Source organism: Phacochoerus africanus, chromosome 8 (genome assembly GCF_016906955.1).
Source record: "Phacochoerus africanus isolate WHEZ1 chromosome 8, ROS_Pafr_v1, whole genome shotgun sequence".
Classification (NCBI taxonomy): Eukaryota; Metazoa; Chordata; class Mammalia; order Artiodactyla; family Suidae; genus Phacochoerus; species Phacochoerus africanus.
This window is the reverse complement of record NC_062551.1, coordinates 30,249,981-30,275,787: the sequence shown is the minus strand read 5'-3', so window position 1 is coordinate 30,275,787 and position 25,807 is coordinate 30,249,981.

The following is a 25,807-nucleotide window of genomic DNA, read 5'->3' as shown; positions in this document are numbered from 1 at the left end:
AAGGGTGATTCTACCATCTGCCTTCAAACAAGAAGACCCAGTATTTGTCAACAGCCCTGATGACTATCACTGCCATATGTTCTGCTCATAAAAACAGTCTTGCCTCCCAGTGTGTCCTGGATCCCTGGATCAATCTACTTTTCTCCATGTTCTGCTACCACCTTCACCCAGGCTGCCAACGCCTCTTACCTCCACTACCTATGCTCTCTCCCAGGGCCATCCTTACACTTGCTCTGGGTGCTGGGCCTCAGTGGGTCCTGGGCTTTGGATTCATTTCTTGAAATTTCCTCTTGGTCCCCTTCTAATGCCTAGAACCAGTTAGGGCCAGCAGTGCCACTGGGTGCCCTGAATCCAGACAGGGACTTGTTTAGGCCATGGCCCCCATCTCTTTCCACTTCTGTGCGAACCTCCATCCCTATCCAACACACACATTGGGTAGACCAGATGCCTCAAGGAGCTCTAGAGCACATACCTATGGGGTCATCCCAGGGACTGTGGCCTCACCCTAGTTTCAGGAGGGCAGTCTGGCAGGCAGATCGCTCACTAACCAGTGCAGTGTTTCTTTCGTAGGATTCTATGAGTGCCGGCCACCTGAATGGTGTTGACTCATTGATTTGGGGTGACTCAAATTATTTACACAGACAGAGGTCCTGAAAAAGTTTGCCCAAGGCCCCACATACCCTGGTCCCCTCCTTCTACTCTTACCCTGTTTAGATTCATCCTTCCCCAGCAGCAGAGAGGGCTTTTTAAATCCTCCTGTGGATTCTCATCACAGCAAGTAGGACCTCTCAAGAGTCCATGGAGCCCTGCACCACTCCTTCTCATCCTGGTGTCCTATAGAATCACTGGGGGAGCTTTGAAACAGGTTAGGGTCTGGGGCGCACCACAGCATGGGGCTGGGACCAGAGCATGGTATACTTGGAAGAGCACCCTGGGTGATTCTAAAGCATAGTGAGAACCTCCAGCTTCCATGATCTACCTTCTTATTGCCTATCCCTCTCTTCCTCATCTTATGCCTTAACCCCTCCTCTTTCACGTCCTCCAACGTGCCAAAATCTCCCCCTCTGCCCCAGGACATTTGCACATGCTATTCTCTCTGCTTGAACTATTAATCTCTCCTCCAGTGTTGTTAAGGCTTCTGTTTTCTTGCCATTCAGCTCTCTGTTCAAATGTTACTTTCTCAAAGATGCTTTCGTGAACTTCCAAGGTAGTGTCGCCCCCTGTCACCCCCACCCTATCATTTTTGGAATTGCATTTATTATCTCCTCTCTTCTTCTTTATTTACTTGGTATTGTTTGTTATATACTGTGTGTTTTCCTTCACTGAAATATATGGCACCAGGGCAGCTGCTTGTTAGTTTTGTTCAACCCGTATCCCCAACATTCCCCACGCTTGGCATCTTGCTTAATAAATAACTCTGGAGTGAATCAATGTAAAGATGACTATTTATAGAACATTTTCTGAGGTTTGGTATCTTTGTTGATTATTTTCTGGATTTACTTCTGGAAAAAGGTTGTCTCTCTTCAATAACTGGTAACCTGTGGCTTTTCTTTGAACAGGTAATTGTCTGGATTGTGTAACTCCGGAATAACAAATTTAGTCCTGAGCTTCCTGGGATCCAAGGCAAAAAGGGTCAGATTAACCACAGAAACTATGTTGGTCCATGTGGCTGGTCTATTTGCCTCTTCCTCCTCCTTCCTCCGGGTCTTTGATTTTCCATGTCTATTTTCACAGCATCTGATTACAAGCTGTCTCAAATCCTTTTTGGGAGCAAGCAGAGTATAAATAGCTAGGAACACAAACAACTGATTCATGTGTGTAATGCCTATTTTACAGACGTGCAATACAAGTGCTGGGCAGGTGGGGCAGCTTGTCTGAGGTCACACAGCCTGGATGGGAACCCACATCCCTTGAATTCCAGGCCAGTTCACCCCCTTCTGAATGACACCAGAGGGGTCATGCCCTGCACTTTGTTTGTGCTCCTCCAAGTCCCAACGCGGTAAATCTCCCCCTTATTAGGACTTCTCTCAGGAGACTGAAACCCAGAGAGATTAAGTCCTGGTCCAGGGTCACCCAGCAAGTTAGGGGTGGAGCCAAGCTCCCAGGGGGATGAGCTAGGTATTGATTAGAAGGCATTATCTCCACCCCAGCAGTGGTCTTGATCGCCTCCTGATAACTCACTCTGCTCAGAGATGAGAAACCAGCTGTGACATTTGCATAGCTGGGAGAGGAAAATGGAGCCATTCTCTAAGTACCTGCTCGGTGGCCATAATTGCTTTCCACGGAAATTGTCACCAGATAGGTAAATGCCAAGGAGAGGGTGGGAAGTGGCGACAATCTCACTCAACGAACTCATCTGACAAATAGACATTCTAGACACAGACCCTTTCATTGACAGGCGTAATGATGAGCTGCAAGCATCCCTCAGCTCCTCCAACACAGAAGAGGGAGAGAAAACAATACCATGAGAAGGGAGAGGAATCAGAGGCTGGGGACGTGGTTTTTGTCCATTGCATAGAAATAACTCCTGCCAGTTATTGAGCGCCTGCTATGTGTCTGGCACCGAACTCAACAGATGTGTTTTCTTATTTGATTTTCCCTCTTCAGAAAGCCTTATTGTTTCTGTCTTACACCGCGAAAGACTGAGGCTCAGAGAGAGTCAGACGACTTGCTGGAGGCTATATAGCAATGGGGAAGGTCACCTGGGTTTCTTGAATGCCAGAGAGTGTTCTAGTGCTTTCCATATGTCAACTCACTTACCTGGCACAAGGATTCGCCACCAGAGGGTCTATCATCAGCCCTGTCTAGCTGAAGAGTCTGAGGTGTGGAGGATGAAGCCACCTGCCCAAAGTCAGAGTGTCTGTACCAGGGTTTGAACCCACACCCTGGAGGCCAGAATCTATGCTCTTAAGCCTTGTGCTCTGTAGAACCTCAGCCAGTGGGCCCTCGGGGTTTGACTCAGGCCTTCCCAGCTCTGATCCCCCTTCCCCTCTGCTCCACATCCTGCTGGGGAAAGGGCCCGGCCTCTCCTGACAGCATCATAAAGAGTGGCTCAATCTGACCGGAGACCCATTTCCAGCCCCTCCAGCTGATTGCTGAAGTGAATGTGAAAAGTGACCCTGCACACAGTCCCTTGGCTAGGAACACTCAGAGGGCCCACATGTCTCCTGTGTGAGAAACCCCCGAGGCAGAACTACCCTCGGATGGTGGTGGCCCAGCCCAGAACAGCCCGCTCAGCTGATTCAGGGGCACAGGACATAGGTCTGCGCAGCGCAGCCTGGCTCCGCCTAGCGGCAAACCAGGACCCCAATCCCCATGAAGGTAAATCTCAGGTAATTTGTTTGAACAGCTTTATAGATTTCTTTCTTTCCTTCCCTCCCTCCCTCTCTTCCTTTCCTTCTTTCTTTCTGTCTTCCTTTTTTTGCCGCACCCGCAGCATGTGGAAGTTCCCGGGCCAGGGATCGAACCCACACCACAGCAGTGACCAGGCTGCTGCAGTAACAATGCAGGATCCTTAACCTGCTGCATAGATTTCTTAATACTGAAAAACAGAGACAGGCAACGGGGATACTCCAGGTCTGCTGAGAAATCTCCTCCTCTCCACTTAGCACAAGTGTTGAAAGGGGGCCCAGCATGGGGAGGAGGGGTCATTGGGAGAGTCAAGGGGGCTTCCTCGCCCACCTCACCTGGAGATTGGTGCCTGGGTCAGGCATCCAGCAGGGAGGGAGCCACTCCACAGCTCTGGGCACCCTGCCTCTGAGACCGCCCACCTCCGGAGGTGTTATGGGTATGGAAACGGCCCTGGTTCTTTAAAATGCACCCTCCCACACCAAATCTAGGCTCACTCATTGCAAACCACATATCACATATCAAATCACAGCAGAGGCTGTGCCTAAGACCTGCCTCCCCGAGCAATGAGGAATCATCGCTAATCATTTATAATTAGCACACGGCAGCGGCAATTTGCATGCAGAGCCCCTGGAAAGCTGGTTCTTTTCCGAAGGCCAAATCTGCCCCCTGCAGTCTTGTGTGCAGGCTCTGCTCTCCAAGTCCATTTCCAAATGCAGCACAAGGGGAAACTCCAGCAGAGGACTCCCTGGACCACGCGGTCCTATCCCAGTCCTTCTTTCCATAAACATTCATGACCTTGTGATCCCAGGATGGCTTTAGTCCAACTATATATGGTTTGACTGTCACCGACTATCACAGCCTAAATAACAGCAGTGGCTACTGCCACACACGACAAAGGGTACTCAGGCTACACCAGCGGTTCTCATCCGGGGGCGATTCTGCACCACCACCCCCAGGGGACATCTGAGATGACGGGAGACATTTTTGGTTGTCGCATTGGGAGGAAGGAGCTGCAGGAATCTAGTGAGTCAAGGCCAGGGATGCCTTAACGCCGCAGAGGGCGGCCCCCTTTCCCCACCCCCAACAGAGAATTATCTGGCCCCAGAGGTCAGCAGTGCCGCGGTGGAGAAACACAGGCTACAACGACAAGGTTAATCCTGTGTTATTTGTTTGCTCCTTATTGAAGCCCATTTTCTTTTAGTAGATTCTCAGTGCCATTGATGAGGTTTGCACATTCATCCTATCATGTTTGAATCCCACGTGAAACGTCCCCCCCCCCAGTCTTCGATTGCTGACATCCCCAATCAAATCGGCCTAAAGCAACAAACGATTACTTTGTCACTGGTCAGCATGTCTAGATCTTAACCATCGTACATCAGCTTCTCCTGGAGGCTTTGGCCTAAAAAGCTGTCTCCTTAGATGTATCTGTCCTGTCTGAACGGTCCAGAGAAAGGCCTGTGACATGTGCTTGAGGAAGGGAAAGTGCTTATATTTTTATACTGATTCACTCAATTTAGGATGCTGGCAAGGATTCCTCAAAAAAAAAATTTAAAAGAGCATTCCTGCAGTTCCCTTGTGGCGTAGCGGGTTAAGAATCCCACGTTGTCACTGTAGCGGCTTGGCTTACCGCTGCGGCGTGGGTTCAATCTCTGGCCAGGGAACTTCTGCATGTTGTGGGCAGAGCCAAATAAAAAATAAATACAAAAAAAAAAAAAAGCGTTCCCATGTTATCCAGGAATTCCACTTCTGGGTATATCCAAAAGCATCACAGGGACCCAGAGAGATGTTCGTACAGCCATGTTCGCAGCAGCATTATTCACGATAGCCAAAAGGTGGAAACAACCCAACGGTTCATTGATGGTAAATGAAACGTGATATATACAGACCTGGAACACTATTCATCCTTAACATTGCTGAACTGTGCACCTAAAAATGGGTACTATGTAAAATGTGATGTTCTATAATGTGAGAAAAAGAATATATATATATATATATATATATATATATATATATATATATGGTGCTGGGTCACTTTGCTGTACAGTAGAAAATTGACAGAACACTGCAAACCAAACACAATGGGAAAAAAAATCATTAAAAAAAAACAAAGGAACAAAAAAATAAATAAAATTAAATAAAATAAAATGCTGGCAAGCAGGAACCAGGCACAGACAAGCAAGGACCCAGGAGATCAGCAGAAGACCCTGGGGCCATAGGAAAGGGATCAGAGTTCCTGCAGAGGGCTGGGGTTGACCATGGCTCAGAGAACCTTGGAGGTGCTTAAGTGGAAAAATTTCTTTCAAGGCCAATGTCGGGGATCTGCAGAGCCTGACTCGGGGGAAGGGTGGCTTTCTTGATCTGAGGAGGAGGAGATGGGAAATTTGAAAGAGACTCGAACCCCCCAAGAGGCCCCTTCCCCACCCTCTCAGCCAGCCCAGCATGGGCTATGCTTTCCCCCTGGAATGTAAGCCCACTAGGGCAAGGAAAACGTCAGTCTTGTTCGCCCATCAGTCCGCAGAACCTGGAACAGTGTCTGGAACATAGTAGATGCACAGTGGGTGCAATGGGTGAGGGAAGCCTCGTTCCCACAGCCCAGGTTGTTTTCCTAAAAGTTATCTCGGAACATCTCAGTCTCCTGGTCCTCCACTGTCCATGACTCCTGAGCAGAACGAAGTCCAGATGCCTTCATGCAGCAGGGGAGGCTCTTAGCATTCTGAACTATTAGTTGCCAGCCTCAGCTCATCTCCTATCCCCCTCCAGTCTTCACTGTTTCCCAAAAATGCCCTGGGCTTTCTCACCCACGTGACTTTTTTTTCCGCAAAGTTTTCAGCTTCTGTAAAATGCTAACATCTCTGCATCCTCCCAGGCACAGCAGAGGCCAGGCAGAGCTGGAGTGATATTCGTGGGGCAATGCCATTTGACTCAACACCACCTAATGGGATGATGGGAGAGGGAGAGGCAGGGAGCATGGCTGGCTTCTCAGCCTACAGACAGGCTGCCAGAGATCAATTGATGGAGTAGGGCAAAGGGGGGCAGCAGAGGGGTTCTGGTGGAAATAGGATCCCTGGGGGTCTTTCCAGTCCTGGCCCTCTCAGCCTCCACCAGCACCTTCACGCGCAGGCTCTGAGATGACCATCATGGGCAGACAGTGAATGGCACCTGGGCTAAGACAGGACCTGAAGGAGCAGGCCTATCTGTGTCTAGGTGGGAACCCCTGGCCTGAGACTTGTCTTGGGGGCCTCAGTAAAAGGCAGTGCACTGCCAATGAGGGCGGAAGGACTGAGCCGTCAAGGGTGCAGGCCCTGGAGTTAGTCGGACCCAAGCCCAATTCTGCGCGGCTCCACCCTCCGTGATCTTGAACAGGTTCCTCGATGTGTCTAAGCCTCCGTTTTCCCATCTGTCAAATGGAACTGGCAACCGTACCCACTGGATTGAGTTGATGTGAGAATTCCAGTACACAATGCAAGGAAGGCATCTATTTAGCACTGGCGTCTCTTTAGCTGGACACACGTAGATAAACCCTCACAAGTTATTGGCTATCGTCTGTTATTAATGTTGATTTCCATTATTGTCATGTAATATGTTAGAGCTAACAAAGAGTGCAACCCCCTTTGCTAAATTAGGGACTTGGGTGGGTTGACGTTATTCTTCCCATTTTCTGCTGGCTGGGGAGTGGGGAGGGGCTGATATTATTGAGCATCAATGCCAAACACACCATAGATACACATCATCTCGTTTAACCCTCTTCGCCCAACTGGCTGGGTAATAGAACGGTGCCCATTTTGTAGATGTGAAAAGAGAGGCTCAGGAAGGCTTGGGACTTGCTTTCAGCCAGTAAGTAGCAGAGTCAGGATAGAACCGAAGATCTGTCTGATTCTAGCTCGTATCTTGCCCAGACTGCCAGAGGCAGGAGTGGAGGAAGTTGAGGAGAAGGAAGGACTGCCTTGTGCTTGTACCAGGTACAAAGGGGCTCCTGGCTCCTCAGCCCTGCCTCCTCCAGCCTGTGGAACCTGCAGCAAAGGCAGAGAGACCAGAGTGGGCTGCAGGTGGGGGAGGGGCTGGGGTTCCTGTTGCTAAGTGGGGGTGGCCTAGGACCCCCTCTCCTCCCTGGGGAGTTGGGAAGCCAGACCTTGGCAGTTCCTTTGTGCCCCAGAGCCTTCTCTCCAGACACCAAGAGGGCACTTGATCCCAATTACAGAAAGTGGCTGGGTCAGCCGTCACCTTGAATGATCCGAACACCTCGGATGGCAGCTGATTAGTAATAGCCAGACGGTACTGGCCCGGTCTTGGCCTTGAATTTGGGAGCCAAGGCCTTCCTTGGCCTCAGAGCTGTGGCTGGATGGGTATATCACCTCTCCTCAGCCCAGGCACTGCAGACAGAGGGGTCACTGGGGTGGATCAAGGGCTTAGTGCCTATGGGCAGAGCATGAAGATCTTATGCCAGTTCTGTGGATGTATCCATGAACTTGCATCAGGGATCTGGGGTCTGTTCTCTGTCCCCTCAGCTGGGCCAGCTCCCAAAAAGCAAGGACTAAGCCTCCGCTTTCTCAAACTCCCCTCCTTCAGCTGGGCTGCAACGGGTGGAGAGGGAGATCCCTCCACCTTGACGAAGGTAGGGCTGACAATTCCTGTGACTATTCGACAAATGCTTTTTGCCTTATTCCATCCCTGCATCTCATCATCCATCATCCTCGAGATGTGCTTTGCAGGTGGGCAGCTCTGTAGGGCTTAGTTGGCTGCGATGCTCCTGAGGACAAAGAGGAAGGCAGCCTGTGTGTGCGAGGCTGGGGACAGGGTGGGTTGAGTCATCCAGGGAGGCCCCAGGGGAAGCTGAGCTCCAACGCGCCCTGAGCCATGCTTGCCAGTTAGTCACGGCTGGGTTCTATGTGCTTTGACATCCAGCTTGCTGCTGACTTTCAGGAGGGCCTGGGAGAATCACGCCCGTTTCATAGATGAGAACCTTGAGGCTCGGGAAGAGAAAGTGACTTATCCAAAGCTACATGGGAGCTGGTGAGAGAGAGCCTCCTAAACGCCGAGGCTATCCAAGCCCAGGTCCAGAGATGGTCCCTGGGTCACTAGTCTGGTCTTGGCTTCTGCACACACTTGAATGTGCCCTTTGCCCCCAGCCTCTGTACGTTTTGTTACCTTTGGCTCCAAGGTCATGGCTGATGCTCACACTCTCTCTGGCTTCAGGCTGTAAGATGTATCCGTCTCACGAATGTGATGCTCAATCAGCATTGATTGTTAGGGTATTGACAAGAAAGGAGGTGAGTGTGCTGTGAGAGGGCAACACCAGGACCGCTCACTGAGCCCATACAGCGCCTTTGGGCTAATTAGTAGAGGTGCCCCTTCATCAGGGCCGAATGCAGCTCCTGCACCAGGTGCTTGGTTGTGAGAATGGAGTAGAGGCTGAACTCCTTCTCCTATTAGCTTTGTTAGGGATGCTCTGGTGCAGTGGTGCCCCAGAGCTGGGGAAGCTGAGCCTTGTCACCCCCCCATTCTTAGATCGCTGCTATTTCCACTCCACTATCCTTAGATCTGAGCCTATTAAGTATCCCTGGATCACCAGCCTTGAAGTAGAGCAGATTTTCTGGAACTGGAGAGGCTAAAGGAGGTGAATGAAATCACCTCAACCTTCATTATGGCAGGGACAGAGACACTGAGTCCCAGAGAGAGTCACGATCTGCCCAGCAGCATCCAGGCCTTGTGCCCTGCAGCATCACCTATCAAATTTGTGCCCAGCCACGCCCCAGCTCCCTCCCAAGGGAAGTTCGAATTAAGGACTCACTGGAGGGGACTTTTCCCCCTCTCTGCCTTGCAAAGTCAGGTTCTGATTATGGTTTATTGTGAGGCTGCATTCCATTCCAAGTTTTTCAGGAGAATGAGTGCAATTCGTTGGCTATATGCAGATACACACACTACAGATTCAAGTTCTAAAGTTCTAATTCGAGTTCTAAAATTCTTTGGCCACTCTCTCCCAGTCCTGGTCCCCTACGCCATTCCCCAGAGACTATCTCTGGTAGCATATTGCGAATTCTTCCAGACATGTTTCTCTATGTCTGTATGTCTGTATACATGTGCATACACTTGTGGAAGTAGATGATAGCATTTTGTTTTGATTTGCTATAAATTGGCTCAAAATACCCTGCTGCTTTCTGCCCAACAACATGTCTTCATGAGTCTCCCTTGTGAGGACATATAAAACTACCATATTCTTTTTAATGGCTGCTCTGTGTTCTATAGCTTAGCTGCACTGTGGTTGAATTAAACATTCCCTACCTGATGAACATTTAATTTTGTTTCTGATTTTTTCCACTTTTGTAAGTCACATTATGGGACTTCTCTGCACAGCACACATTTTTTTTTTTTTTTTTTTTGCTGCACCCATGGCCTGCCGAAGTTCCAGGGCCAGGGTTCAAACCCATGCCGCAGCAGTGACCCAAGCCCACAGCAGTGACAATGCCAGATCCTTAACCTGCTGAGCCACAAGGGAACTCCTACACACCCCTTTTTGAACACAGTGGTATTTTTTTCCTGGGGTCACCACAAAGAGGTGTCATTTCTAGGTTGTAGGATCTGTGTGCCTTTGAATTTTCGGTAGCTACTGCCAAATTGCCCTCCCAAATAGCTGTGCTCACTTCTGCTCCCACTGGTAGCAGCCGACAGCAGCTGTTTACCCATCCTCCCCAGACCCTGATGTCAGGACTCCACAGAGACCTGGCAGGAGGAACCCCACTCAGTCCAGCCTGCAGCCACATCCCATCCCACAAGCTGAGGTGTCCTCAGCAGTGAGGGTCAAGGGTCAAAAGCGAGGGTCCAGGGTCAAAGAGAGCTACCCACTCAGAACCTGCCCTCCCATTTCTAGACGATGCTCTGGGTGCTTGGGACTTGTGAATTCTGGCCCAAATGATCCTTCTGGAGGGCGTGTGGGTCTCTTCTGTGAGTCCATCTTCCCAAAGGTGAGCTGCACACCTGGTCCTGAGGGGTGGTGCTGTGTAGACAGAATGGGATGGCTGGGCCGGAGGGTCCATGTGGCGCTCTGAGGAGCCCCGCAGTGAGCCACGGAGCTAAGGGAGGAATGTTAAATAAGGGGGAGCTTCTTGGTCTTGGCCAAATGTGCTGGGTGGTTGTGATATCATCAAACTTTGCAATTTGGATCCAATATTTTCTAGCGCATTCAATCTTCCTATGTGTGTGTGTGTAGTGTGTGTGTGTGTGTGTGTGTAGTGTGTGTGTGTGTAGTGTGTGTAGTGTGTGTGTGTGTGTGTGTGTGTGTGTTTCTGTGTGTTTTGGAGACAGGGCTCAGCTTTTCCTTTTGATACAGAGGTTAGGGAATGTGCCCAGAAGCTCACCCGGAATGTGTCCAGCAGGTGACAGGAGCCCGGGCTGGCCTGACTCCAAAGCCCACTCTGTCTTCACCCGCAGGTCAGGCTCCTCATCGTTTTCCCCTCCACCTTAGTTTCCAATCAATTTGATTCTCCTTTTAGAGAGGGCTCCTCTTCCTCCCCACCTCCAGAAAGGGGGAGCCCCATGGAGTCTCGGGTGGGGCTGCCGCCTGGGACTCATTTCCAGCCAACCCGGAGCACTTCAAAGGGCCTCCTTCCCAGGAAGCACGCCTTTCATGGAAATGAAACACACTGAGCAGGTGTCTCTCCTTCCCTGTCCCTCTCAGGAGAGAGGGACAGGGGCTGCAAGGGAGCTGAAATAAACGGTGCAAATAAACCTCGGCACCCGTTAGCGACAGCTCCCAGAATTTAAAGGGACACGTAATCACTCCTAATACACATCCAGGGCAGAGAGCCAGATGTCGCTGATGGCAAAGCACATTGTTGGCAGGAAGAGGCGCACGCACCCCCCAGCGCCTGCTGACAGGGTGGAGGGCCTGCTTCTCCGATCACCTCCAGACTAACGGGGTCCTCTTCCTCTCCCTCCTCTTCCCCACTGTCACCATCACCCGGGTTGCCTCCATTTATGGGGAGCTGGATCCTGGCCCAGGCTCAGTGCGAGGAGTCTTCTGTGGCTCAGCTCAGGGAAGCCTCCCCACCAGCCCACGCAAGGAGCAAATATTATCCGCATTTCCAGGATGAGGAAACAGAGGCTCAGAAAGGGGCACGCTTGCCCACCGTTGCGCTTTCATTTGAGGTAGAGACAAAATGCAAATGCAGGCCTCTCTGACTCCACAGCCTGGGAGTGCCACCACCCCGGGGTGCCCAGCGCCCTGGGCCACAGCGTCCTGGGAGGCTGAGCCCGTGGGCAGAGGGGTTGTTGAGGACCAAAGCGTCACAAGCTCACCGGAGCAGCCTCTGTGCCCCTGCAGGACGTGCTTGAGGGTGGAGACCCACCTGCATCCAATCCCCTGAATGCCATCTCTCCTGCCATCCGGTGGTCCTGGGACAAACCACACAGGAAGTTGCAGAGAGTCCTACTCACCTGGGCCCGTGGGGTCACAGCTGTTAGCTCCCACCCGTGATGTCAGAAGCTTCTGCTTCTAGATCTCTTCCCTGTGGGCCTCTGAGGTGCCACCCATGCCAAGGCCTGCTGCTGGATTAAGCATGGCCCTGGTTCAGCTCCTCTTTGAAAAAGCAATGAGTCTGGAGACACATTTAATCCCCGCCACCTTGGAGTGAATTAATTTGCATTGACAGAAGCCTGAGGGCAGCATGGAAGCTACTGGGCCCCTGGTAAAAATGAGGAATGTGTGCCAAGAGGAAGGGAAACAGGCCTTCTCTGCATTACTGGAGGCTCCCACACCCTCTTGGGGACCCAGGCCTGGGTAGGCTCTGGGGCAACGAGGCCACAGCAAGACCAGCCAGACTCACAGGGAAGCCTGTTTTATTTAGATGTTAGAGATCAGCGGCTTATGTGGGATTCACAATAGGCCTGGAAGGACAGGGGGCAGCTCAGAAACTAGGCTCAGAAAGGGAGAATAGGTCACGCCGAGACACATGGCACGTAGGGCCTTGAATCAGAACATCTGGGCACACCCACAGCTCTGCGCATGCCCACAGCTGCCCCTGCCTCCACCCAGACCCTGTCCCCAGCTCCTGAGCCTAAGCTGGGGAGGGGTGTCAGTCCCAGGCCCCAGCCCAGCAGGAGGCTCTGCTTCTTAGGAAGGGTCAGGACAACCATTTTGCCAATGGGACAAAAGAGGCTCAGAGGGGTGACAAGATCCTACACTGGAAGGGGCAGGGGTAGAATTCGAACCCAGTCCCTTGGTCTCTCTCAACGTGATGCTCCAGAGATTCCTCCCTGGTCAGGAGGCCTCAGGCCACAGCGTCACACCCTCTCTCCCCCTGGGCACTGCCCCCTCTCTGGGCCCTTTTGAAGGTGGCTATAAGTGGCTCCTGTTGGCGTGTGGGCCTGTCTGGGTGGGTAAGTAAGTGGCTTTGGTGACGAACGGGATGTCGGCCCTTCCCCCGTGCTATGTTTAGAAAGGTGTCAGCCCCAAAACGGCCCGTCTCTGAGGTCACCCAGGAGGTAATCATAAGTATTTCTAAAACCCCATCTCTGACCTTCCTGCACTCAGACACTGGGGGCCACCAGAGTCACCAGGCGGGATGCGATTCAGGCGAAGCTGGTGGGCCGGTTGGGGCTGGGTCATCCTCCAGGCTGAGCAGATGGGGCCCCCGGCAGAGGGCAGAGGCTGGGAAACAGGGCCGTGCTCTCCTCTTGCTCCTTCAAGTACTAGTGAACACCTAGGAGATGATGCTCGTGAAAGAGTACGGATCACTCACACATAGCGCACACGTGCACACACCGACCCCACACACGCACAGGGAGGAGAAGTTTATTTTCTGCACAGCCCTCGGCATTTCCAATGTTTAATTACAGTTTTTATTTTTTATTTTTTGCTTTTTAGGGTCACACCCGAGGCATATGGAGGTTCCCAGGCTAGGGGTCTAATCGGAGCTGTACCTGCCAGCCTAAGCCACAGCCACAGCAATGCCAGATCTGAGCTGAGTCTGAGACCTACACCACAGCTCATGGCAACGCCAGATCCTCAACCCACTGAGCGAGGCCAGAGATTGAACTTGCGTCCTCATGGATACTAGTCTGGTTCATTACCTCTGTGCCATGATGGCATCTCCCACGTTCCCCATTTTAAATCTGCTAGAGGTCATTGCTGCGTTACCCCCTGCTGCCGACTTAACTGGGGCTGGGGGGCAGTGGCATATGAGGGATAAAATCTCTCTGCATGTCTTTGTTAAATTGAAGTATATCCTGAGGTTATGAACTGGATTGCTAATAAAAAATAAATAAAACTGTTTTAATTTGAAACTATTTTTCAGTGTGATTCAGGATATATATATATATATATATATATATATATATATATACACACATATATTTTTAGGTACCTTTTTTTTTTTTTTTGGCTATGCCTATGGCCTGCAGATATTCCCCCATCAGGGATCGAAACTGCATCACAGCAGGGAAAACCCCAAATTCTTAACTGCTAGGCCGCCAGGGAACTCTCCAGGACCCTTTCTATAATGTGAGCACACAATACTGAAATGAATTACATTCTGAGAACGGCAAGACCTGGAGTGAGGCATTTGTAACCTCTGGTTTCAAAGGTTGACATTCAGCCAGGGGTAATATTCAAAAGATTGCCAACTGGAGCCGCACTGGTGATATTAAATTAGACTGGACAATGGCCTTGGTGCTGGAGCAGGGTCTTGGGCTCCATGTCCTATGCTAAGCATGAAGTATTAAATGCAGGGTGGTGGAGGTGGGGCTTCATGGGCTGGTGTTTAGGATGAAGTGGGCACTCAGAGCTAGTTAGCCACTGGTGTGGAAGTGTTTCAATATTTTGACATCCAGGAAGTTGTTATCAGCCCCGACAAGGTGAATATCAGGACTGCATTTGTCCATGTGGCTCCTCTGGTTTTATGATGACCTTTAGTCTCACTGACAATCTCTGCCTTTTAATTAGAGTGTTTAGCCCTTAACCTTTTTTTTTTTTTTTTTTGCTTTTTAGGGTCACACCCATGGCATGTGAAAGTTCCCAGGCTAGGGGTTGAATTGGAGATACAGCTGCTGGCCTACGCCAGAGCCATAGCAATGCCAGATCCGAGCCACAACTGCAACCTACACCACAGCTCCCAGCAATGCTGGATGCCTAACCCACTGAGCGAGGCCAGGGATCGAACCCGCGTCCTCATGGATACTCGTTGGATTTGCTTCTGATGCGCCCCCATGGGAACTCCAAACATTTTTTCCTTTCTTTGTTAAGCTGCTTAGAGTTAAATTATTTAATTAATTATTTAATTTAATTGATTTATATTGAGGCACAGGGATATACGATATTATATGTTTCAGGTGCACAGCATAGTAAAGCAAGATTTATACCATCTGAAGAGAAACATGAGGAAGAATTGGTGTGCAACATACTGACTGACAATTTTTAAAGGTTATATTCCATGTATTGTTATTATAAACTATTGGCTGTAGCCCCTGTGTGGTACAATATATCATTGTAGCTTATTTATTTTTGCACATAGTAGTTTGCACCTCTTAACCCCCTACCCCTATCTTGCCCCTTCCCGCCTTCCCTCTCCCCACTGGTAACTACTCATTAAGATTCCCTATGAATCTGTTTCTTTTTGTTATATTTACCAGCTTGTTTTATTTTTTATAAAATACAAGAGATATCTGACAGTATGTGGCTTTGATTTATTTCACTTAGCAGAATGCCCTCCACATCCATCCATGTTGTTGCAACTGACAAAATTTTATTCTATGTTATGGCTGAGTAGTATTCCATTGTGTGTCTATATATATATATATATATATATGTATATATATATATATATACACACATACCACATCTTTTTATTTTTTTGTCTTTTTTTTAGTCTTTTTGCCATTTCTTGGGCCTCTCCCTCGGCATATGGAGGTTCCCAGGCTAGGGGTCGAATCGGAGCTGTAGCCACCGGCCTACGCCAGAGCCACAGCAACGTGGGATCCGAGCCGCGTCTGCAACCTTCACCACAGCTCGCTTCAACGCCGGATCCTTAACCTACTGAGCAAGGCCAGGGATCGACCCGCAACCTCATGGTTCCTAGTCAGATTCGTTAACCACTGCGCCACGACGGGAACTCCCACCACATCTTCTTTATCCACCCATCCATTGATGGACACTTAGGTTGCTTCCATATCTTGGCAATTATAAATAATGCTGCTATGAACATTGGGGTTCATGAATCTTTTCAAATGAGTGTTTTAATTTTTTCTGGTTATATACCCAGGAGTGGAACTGCTGGATCATATGGTAGTTCTAGTTTTAGGTTTTTGAGAAACCGCCGTACTGTTTCCCACAGCAGCTGCACCGATTTACATTCCTGTGGAGGGTGTACGAGGATCCCCTTTTCTCCACGTCCTCACCAACATTTGTTATCTGTGTTCTTTTTGATGATAAGCTCTCTGTCAGGTGTGAGATACTATCTCATTCTAGTTTCAATTTGCATTTCTCTGATGATTAGTGATGTTGAGCATCTTTTCATGTGCCTGTTGGCCATCTGCATTTCTTTCCTCTTTGGAAAAAACATCTATGCAGTTCTTCTCCCCATTCTTTTTTTTTTTTTTTTGATTTTTAGGGCTGCATCCACAGCATATGGAGGTTCCCACATGGTGCGGGGGCGGGGGGGGGGGATTTGAATTGGAGCCGCAGCCACCAGCCTACATCACAGCTCATGGCAACACCAGATCCTCAACCCACTGAGTGAGGCCAGGGATCGAACCCGAAACCTCATGGTTCCTAGTCAGATTTGTTTCCACTGAGCCACAATGGGAACTCCTTCTCCCCATTCTTTAATTGGGTTGTGGTTGTTTTTTTTAGATGTTGAGTTGGATGGGTTGTTTATATATTTTGGATATTAACCCCTTATCAGTAGCCCATAAATTTTAACGAGAAAATGGATATGGTAGGATTTAGACCTTCCACTTTCTTATTTATTTTTCTTTTATCCTGTTATTATTTTTATTATTTGTCCCCTCAAGTTTTGTTCCCCTGTCCTGCCTTTTGCTTTCTTTTGGATTAGTTGAATATTGTTTGAAATTCAGCTCTAATTTACCTGCTATCTTTTTAGCTATACACTTCTAGAATTACATTTTTAGTGGTTATTTTAAGGATTTCAACCTACAGCCTTCAATCTGCACCGTATGCTGAGACAAATATAGCACCATTTGATGTGAAGCAGGAAAAATCTGCAACCATGTACGCCTGTATCCACCCCCACCTCTGTATGGACCCATCCTTCATGTTATAACTGTTTTACATAATACAGCTACATATATTATAACTTCCACACTACCATGTTATAATTGCTCTGAGCAATTCTGTGTATGTTAAAGCAATGAAGAGGGGAGTTCCCGTTGACTCTCAGCAGATTAACAACCCAACATAGGATCCCTGAGGATACGGGTTCAGTCTCTGGCCTTGCTCAGTGGGTTAAGTTGCTGCAAGCTGCAGCATAGGTTATAGATATGGCTTGGATCCTGAGTTGCTGTGGCTGTGGCGTAGGCCTATAGCTGCAGCTCCGATTTGACCTCTAGCCCAGGAACTTCTGTATGCTACTGGTGCAGCCCTAAAAAGAAAAAAAAAAAGAAAGAAAGAAAGGCCCTAAAAAGAAAAAAAAAGAAGAAGAGGAAAAAAAAAACCTTTCATATTTATTCAGATATTTGCCATTTCTATACTATTTATCCTTTGTGAATATTCAGATTTTTATCTGGTACCGTCCCTTCAATCTAAAGAGTGTCCTTTAGGAGCTCCTGCTGTGGCGCAGTGGGTTAAAGATGGCATGGCTAAAAATGTGGCTTAATTCACAGCTGTGGCTCTGATTTGATCCCTGGCCTGGGAACTTCCATATGCTGCGAGTGCAGCCATAAAAAAATAATAATAAAGTTAATTACTTATAAAAAAAATAAAGTGCAGCCTTTAGCATTTTCTGTAGTACAGCCCTGATGGGGACCCATATTATTAAATTTCTTATCTAAAAATATCTCTATTTCATCTTTGATGGAACACCCCCTTAGGGTGACTGGCCATTCTGATTGGCCCAGAACTGAGGCGTTCCCGCGATGTGGGATCTTTCAGTGCCAAAACTTGGTGAGTCCCATGTGTCAGACACTACTCTAAGCATGTTGCATGTATTAACCTGTTCAATCCATATCATGACTTTATTAATGGGTGTTATTCGTAGCCACATTTTATAATGGAGGAATTCAAGGCACAACAAGGTGTAATCACTTGACTGGGACATGCAGGCGGACGTGGCCAGAGCCACGCTCTGAACCCAAAGTCTGTGCTTTGATCATGACTACGTGGAGTTGGTACCACCTGAGGGAAGGAGCAGGAGAACACAGGGGTCAAGTGCTTTGGCACATTACCCCACACCCCCATTTTCCCGTTTTGTTAAATGGGGGTGTTCACAGTCCCTACGTCATAAGCCATCCAGCACACTGCAGGAGATGAAGTTCGTTATGTGTTTAGCCCAAGGATTGACTTAACGGAACATAGTTATGAATATCCGCTCTTGTTGTTATTACAGAGAAGGGAACAGAAGAGTATAAAGAAGAGGGAACAGCCTGCACGGAGGCTCAGAAGTAAGGAAGAGATGGGGCGCCAAGGGGGTTCATGTGTCCGAGTGCAGAGGGCTGGGGAGACAGAAGCAAGAGACATGGCCTTAATTTTCCAAACTAGTTTGGCAAAGCCTTCGGTCCCAAATTGAAGAAGACTCAGTAATTAAGATAAACAGGGTTTTCATAGAATGGTTTTATTTTTATATTTTATATGATGTTTTACAAAGTCAGTATTAAGCAAAGTAAAACAAAACAAAACAAAAAACCAAAACCCATGGTGAACAGACTATCAACAGTTTAAAAACAGGATCTGACCCTGCAGTTGATGATCTGGCCTCATTTTCCTCATTCTCCTCCCAGCCCCGTCACAGCCTGCTTTAACATTCTGATACTCTGTTCATTGTGGAATATTTGGACTTAATTTTGATTTTTAAAAAATAGCACATTAGGAGTTCCTGCTGTGGCTCAGCATGCTAAAGACCCCACTAGTATCCATGAGAACTTGGGTTCAATCCCTGGCCTCACTCAGTGGATTAAGAATCTGGTGTGGTGTAGCTGGCAGATGCAGCTCGGATCCTGTGTGGCTGTGGCTGTGGTGTAGGTCGGTGGCTGCAGCTCTGATTCGACCCCTAGCCTGGGAAATCCCATGTGCTGCAGCTATGGCCTTAAAAAGAAAAAGAAAAAAAAAAAGATAAAAATAGCACATTAAACTATTTATCTTGATTTCCGAGTATTTTGGCACACTGTTGCTTTTTGCAAATGCCCCAGCTTTTACTCTAGTCCTGGCCCGGGACCTCCCTGGTTCGCACCGGTTGTCCTGGAGAAAAGGGTTACGAGCTCTCCTTTTCGCTCTCAGAAGTGTCCTGGGTTGTGTGACACGTCACCCCACAGCCCTGATGCAGACCTGGGCTCCTGGCTGTGTGCAAGAAGTGTTGCCACCCCCCAGTGAGAGACCCGGGAGCATCCCTTTCTTTTCAGGCACTGGGACCCCAGCTTGCAAGGCCCCTTCTGTCCGCAGTTCCGAGGCTCACGCCCCGGGCTGAGGGGTGTCAGGGGAGAGGCGCTCTCAGACAGAGCTTTGCTATTTCAGGGCAGACGATGGCTTCCTTCTCCAGCCCAAATGAAACCTTTCCTCTCCCAAATTCCTCAGCCCTCTCATTAGTGGTTGTGTTTGTGGATAATAGCTATAATGAGGAGGCAATAAAAAAAAAAGACCCAGAACGCGCTGCCCGGCCCCTCCTTACCCCTTCCAGAGGGAGTGCCTGCCAGCTCCGCCTGAGGTCTTAATGACTCCGAGGTGGACCCAGGGGCCAGGAGTGGGCATTTGTATTACAGCTGGATTATTTAATCCCCATTAGTTAAAAATGCTGGGCCACAGGCCAGGAGTCCAGGAAAATAGGTGGTGACAGGTGAGAGAAAAATAGCCTCCCGGCGGCCTTTGCAGCCACTTCAAAGGCCACGGCCCTGCCAGGTAATTGAGGCCTAATGGACGCCATGTCCGGGAACCGGGTTGGCCAGAGACGCCCCAGCACATGGAAAGTAGATGGGCAGGGGAGCGGGGAGAGGCTGCGCTGGCCCGGCCAGACCCAGGACGGCCCCTGTAATTAGGCCAGGACGGAGCATCCCTTTTCTGTCGGGCGCTGTGTAGAGTTACTGAGGGCTTCCATTTGGGGAGGAGGGAAGAGCCCCTTGGACCTGAGCCAAGCAGGCCTCCTGAAGAGCCAGGCTCTTTACAACACTGGCCTCCCTGGATCTGGTCCTTAGAGAAAGGATGTAGTCGTTATGAGTGTATGAGTGTGTTTGCACATGCATGTTTATGTGTGTGTGTGTGCATGCATGTGCGTGCAGTGTGTGTTTTTGTGCAGAGGTCCCTCCCTCTGTTTCCCTTTCTCTCTCTTCCCACATGGGGAGGCTGACTTGGCGGAAGACCCGAAGATGCCCTGTATCCATTTGGACCTTTGAAACGGTCCTCCCCTCCAGCTAGATGTCTTATTGAATTTCTCGAGCTCCAGCTGAGGGCCGGAGGCTGGGCTGGCTGTTTAGAGAGCGACTCTGATCAGCAGGGCCCAGGGAAGGGGCTCCCTAGCCCTCGAGGGCCACGGGCAGGTCGCAGCCCCACGGGCTCTCCTGGCGGAATCCACTTAGGGCCGCTGCCCCAGTGCTTGGACTCCCACAGAGAGGGCTGTGGGATGGAGTTGCAGAGCCAAATACAGCCTTTTCCACGCTGCTGTTAGTGGGAGACCCCCTTTTCTCCTGTTCCTCCACGTCCATAGACTCAGTCGACCAGTCCTCGTTATAATATCCTTCATTAAACTGACTCACATGTGAACTTAAATTTCCAAACCAGTGATGGCTACCAGAGGTGGAAAAAAAATTGAGGTCCTTTGGCATGAAGAGCAGATAATGATAACGATGAGCGCAAAGAACAGAGATGGCGGTTCTCCACTCCTGCTAGCTCCTGTGCCTGCTCAAGGTCCACATTCAAGGCAGGGCTCTCTCTTTGTTGAAAAGGAACATAAGCAACGGTTAAGGGAAGGGTCAAGACATTCTAGGGCCAAGGACTTGGCCACAGTCATTCCAGCTCGTTCGTTAAGCAGCGAAGCTGGGATTCTCATCCAGCCGGGCTCTGAGCTATGAACCCATGGGACAGAGCTGCCTCTCTTCCGATGCACGCACATGGTGTGGCCCCGTTGCGCACGGCGTGGCTGAGAGAATGTGTGCATAGGTGTCAGGGCCCACAGGAGTCAGAATGGGGGTGTCTGCAGCCTGGGCTGCTACCCGGCAGCTCCGACCGAGAGGAGTTTATTTTGCAAAACCAAACCCTGCTCATTTCAGTTTGTTAACATGAAAGCTGCCTCTAATTCCATCTACAAATACCACATTCTGAGAACTGCAATTGGCAGCGTGGCCAGAATCGCCCCATTTCGCATTCCTTCTAGTCACCAAGTGGAACATGGCCATCATTCAGGATTCAGCGCTCGGGTTTCATGAGACAACATCAGAAATGCCTACGTAACCACCTGATTCTGTGGCACGAGAGGCGGCACAGATGCAACCCAAGCTGCGGGCTGTTGCCAGTTCCTCCACGAGACCGGGACCAGGCTGGCAGCCCTTGGCTGCCCAGACAAGCGTGGGCTCTGTCGGGGATCGGGCTCAGGGCCGGCTGCCCACGCAGGCGCTGCCTCACCACCTACCACAAGGACAGGGAGCTTGGTTTATAAATAAGCACCTAGTGGCCTCTCACCTTCCCACTGGGATCAGGCATTTCTGCGGCCATGGGACAGGAACCCATCTGGCTGAATGCTGCCATTGACGGTGGCCAGAACTGCCTGCGTGCTGTGGCAGAGGATGGCAGGGTGGCGTGGGCTCTGGGCCCATGGACTGGAGGCCCCACTGAGCCCCCCTGGAGGCCCCTGAAGAACCTGGGTGAAGGCGGGAGGCCTGGGTGTTCAGTCCCTCCCTCATGCCCCAGGCTTCTCTTGGACCATCACAGCCCTGCCTCTGAGTGTCCCCGGGGGCTATTGTGCCGAAGCCCAGCTCTGCTCTGGGAACTGCCAAAGCCCATCACAAGCCCCTTCCCTACAAAATCAAGTCCAAGAAATTCCAGAGCCTGGCTGTCAAGAACTCGTCCTGTTTAGCACCTGTCTTGACCAGATAGGTACCTTAGCTGCTAAGATGCCACTCCTAGGTCCCCTGTACTGGGCAGCTGTGCCCATCCCCCACTGCTTGGGATATTAGACACTAATGGCTCAGAGCTGTGGCGTTCTGCAGAGCTTGCCTTCGGCTTCCGTACCAGGGGAGTCAACCTCTCCTCCAGCCCATAAATCCCTGTCCTGGTTCTGCTTCTAGGGTGCCCAGCCTAAGGCAGAGAATAAATTAATAGCTAGATGATAGACAGACAGATAGATGATAGATGGATAGATAGAGAAATAGATAGACAGACGGATGGATAGATAAGGAGATAGGTAGACAGGTAGATAGAAAATAGTAAATCCAGAGGAGCAGAAATGATTAGGGTAAGAGTTGGCTATTTTTTTTTTTTCAGATTTAACAGACTTTTGTCTTTCAATTTAGCATAGGAAACATTTATTGAAAATACAGTCATTAGCTAGGATACACAGGCTAAAACATCACCCATTATATATTTACATAGTCGACATCCTATACAGGCATTTCCACACACAGTCATTTCCACATACCTAGGTTCATGCCATATATTTACAAATTCTGATACTTGTATATATTTGTTTGTGTCCTCTATACCTTCACATGCAAACATAGCTTATATGATTTTAAGCACGCATGGAATCACAGGGCGTGTTTGCACACCCGCGGCCATGCGCTACATTTACCTATTCACAGTCATGCTCCACACACAGGTACCCATCTGTAGTCATATGGCTTATTCACTGGCACCACAATGTGCGTATGCTCTGAATCCTGGGTAAAGGGGTAGCTTATTTCCTTACAAAGAAGCACATAGTTGATTAATTTTTCCCCCTGAATTTCTCTCTTGTCAAATGGGAGGGAAAAGTTGTTATGTTTGTGTATCAGGCCCATTAGCCTAGATAAACTGTTGGCCTCCTGTAATGATTAATGACAGAATAGTGCAGTTGTTGCAAAAATAAGTCATGCGGTGAGGAGAGAACTGAAGATTATATCTAACATCAGGGGATGGCTTATTAATCTCACTTCTGGAGGAATTCCGGAGTAAATCAGTCTCCTTTATTAATGATATTTCACTCTGCTCCGCGAGACATCTTTTATCCAGCCAGAAGGGCAATTATCTATTTAGGCCAGGAAACAATATTAGTTATTGCCTCAGCTCCAGGGCAAGGATAGGAGCCGAGCCGAGAAGAAGGAGAGAAAAACAGAGCAGAGGGCCACTGTCCCCAGACAGATGGACGCCAGGGTCCCTTACACCTCCGAGCAGGTTCCTTCTCCTATGCCAAGAGGGCTTGCGTGCTGTGGATGTGTGCCTGTAAGTGTGTGTATGAGTGTGTGTGTGTGCGCCTGTGTATACGAGTGTGTGTGTGATTGAGGTGAAGGAACCAGGGGATAGTTACCCTGCTCCCCCGCTTGCAATCGCTGACACAAGACTCATTCATTCAATAAGCATCTAAGCACTTACTATGTGTAAGTGCTGCAATGAAGCAGGCCCCTTATCTCCCATCCTGGAGCCAACTTTGCTTTGAAATTCTGTTTTTATCCCATCCTTTTTCGATGGCAGATGTGAGACCAGGGGATTAGGCAGCAGGTCACGACGGCAAAAGGAGGTATTTTCTACACTTAAACCACCATTTTTCTCAGATGTATTCACAGTCTGCCACCTGGCAGTGATGCTAGAGATGCAGCAAGAAGAATGGGGGCGCTTATCTAGCGGGTTCCCAGGAAAAGCAATCCACTCACTGACCCTCTCAAAGGCTGTTTAGTCCATTTGCCCATTTCTTGTCTGAGGCTTGCTTTCACATCACAGGCATTTATGGAGCACCCACTGTATACTAGCACCTGTGCTAGACTCTAGGGGGTCAATCACGAGGAAAAGGTGACTCTTGCCTGTCAAGAGTGTATAGTTAATGGGACATTTGGCATGAAAACAAAACAGCAACTCTACAAGGTAATGAAGGACATGTGAGTTCAGTGTGTCTCGTGCACAGGCACGCCCAAAGCGCTTGTGTGTTTGTGTGTGTACATGCTCTCGTGTGAGAGCGGGTGTATATAGCAGATGGGAGAGGTCATTGAAGGTGGGCTGTAGCAGAAAACACTCGGGTGCGACGTTCTTCACTGATTTCCAATCCCGGCTTACTACTCACTGAGCAGCTCTGGGACTTGGCACATGTCCCCTAGTCTCTCAGAACCAGGGGACATGAAATGTGGATTCTACACCAACATCTTACTATTTTCATGAATTTTCCCAGAGGTTCAAATATGCAGAGATGGTCAATACAGAGACGCTTTTATAGATACAAATGATGCTGAGTCTCTGTCCGGGGAGGTGATCCAGTAGAATAACCATGAACCTTGTCGTTTGGGGGTAGGTACTAAAATTTCGGGCCACCATTTTAAGGGCTTTACACATGTCATCTCTCTGGGTGACTCCAATGCTGGAAAACCTGACAGGCTGGGAATCATTCTGGATTGAGCACCCCCGTGAGTGACCCTGACAGGGGCAAAGGTGTGGTGGGAGGGCCCCAGGGTCTCAGGGTCGACTGCCCACCAACTGCCTCAGAAACACGGCAGAAAGGCAGGACCTCGCTGCCTTTGAAATTCTGTTTTTATCCCATCCTTCTCCAGCCCTGGGCACTTACTACTTCCTGCAGGTCCTGCTTGCTCGACAGCCCTGGGTCACCAGGGCAGGGCATGGGGGGAGAATCTTCCAGATGGAGGAGGGATCTGACCTGGGAGCAGGTGGGAGCCCTCGGGAGAGGGTCCTCAGCAGCACAGCATCTCCTGCAACCTGGAAGGAACGACATGGGGTCAGGGATCCACCAAAGGACATAAGTCTGGGTCCCAGTGAAGCTGGGTTCCCCTATGTGCTAAGCACAGTCAGGCTCTCTCTTGCAATGATGCCCATAATCTCCTCATACCCGCTGCTGGGGGCAGACACTGTTTTCATTCCCATGAGAAAACTGAGGCTCCAGGAGAGCCCCTGGCCCATGGTGACTGGGTGGCAGAGCCTGCAATAAAACCAGGTCTGCCTGTCACAAGCACTGACTGCCAGGCTACACTGCCCCGCCTCCCCCATCTCCCATCCCTTTCCTCTTCCAAAGCCCTGATCCAACTGCAGGAAGCAGGGCCCCCCTTCCTTCCCCAGCCTTGGCCTTTCCCGGGCTGTGGAGGCGGTGCACCTGACACAGGCGATCCCTCCTGTGCCAAGGGCCATGGCGCAGAGTGGGGCAGTGCCACTGGTGGCCAGCAGCCGACACTGAGGCCTGGCCCCTCTCTGTCAGCATTTCTGCTGCCCCCAGCCCTCCCCACCACGGTAATTAAATAAGTCTCTGGAAGAGGAGCCTGTACCGTATGTCATAAAATCTCTCTGAACTACCTATATTTACCCCTGAAAGTGAATTCTTTATAAGACCCGGTATATCAAAGCAGCCGGGGATCAAAGTCGTTTTAATAAGCCAGCCGAGTGCGCCGGCCCGGCCTGGCCTCCTCCTGCTGCCCTCCTCGGAAGGCACTTATAATGCCCCTTGGGCCGCATTGTCACTCTGATTGCTCGCTGCACACGCCTTCAGGGGAACAAAAATGCCGGCCACTCACTCCTCGGGCCCTGCCCACCTGCTGTCTGCTCTGCCTGGCCGGTTCCAGGCAGCAGCCTGTGTGCGATTTTATGGGCCTGGCGGTGTCATCACTAACAAGTCACTGAGTGCTGGAAGCATCAGTCCGAGCTGGGACTTGAGAAGTGGCTCACCCACGAGTTTAGCTTATGCGGAGCTCCAAAAAAAAAAACGGTGAGTGAACGAGGTGTTGCTTTAAAAACAGAAACCAGGGCGCTCCCATCGTGGCTGAGTGGTAATGAAACCAGCTGTATCTCTGAGGATGCAGGCTTGATCCCTGGCATGGCTTAGTGGGTTAAGGATCCAGTGCTAACCCAAGCTGTGATGTAGGTCACAGACGCAGCTCGGATCCCCTGTTGCTGTGGCTGTAGGCCGGCAGCTGTAGCTGCAATTCAACCCCTAGCCTGGGAACTTCATATGCTGCAGGTGCAGCCCTAAAAAGCAAAAAACAAAAAAGGCTTTTGGAGTGCTGGTCACCTTCTGTTCTTGATTTGGATGTTTGCTACCTGGGTGTGTTCAGTTTAAGAAAAGTCATCAAGGTGAATAATGAAGCTGTGTGCACTTTCCCGTACCTGTGTTATATGTCAGTAAAA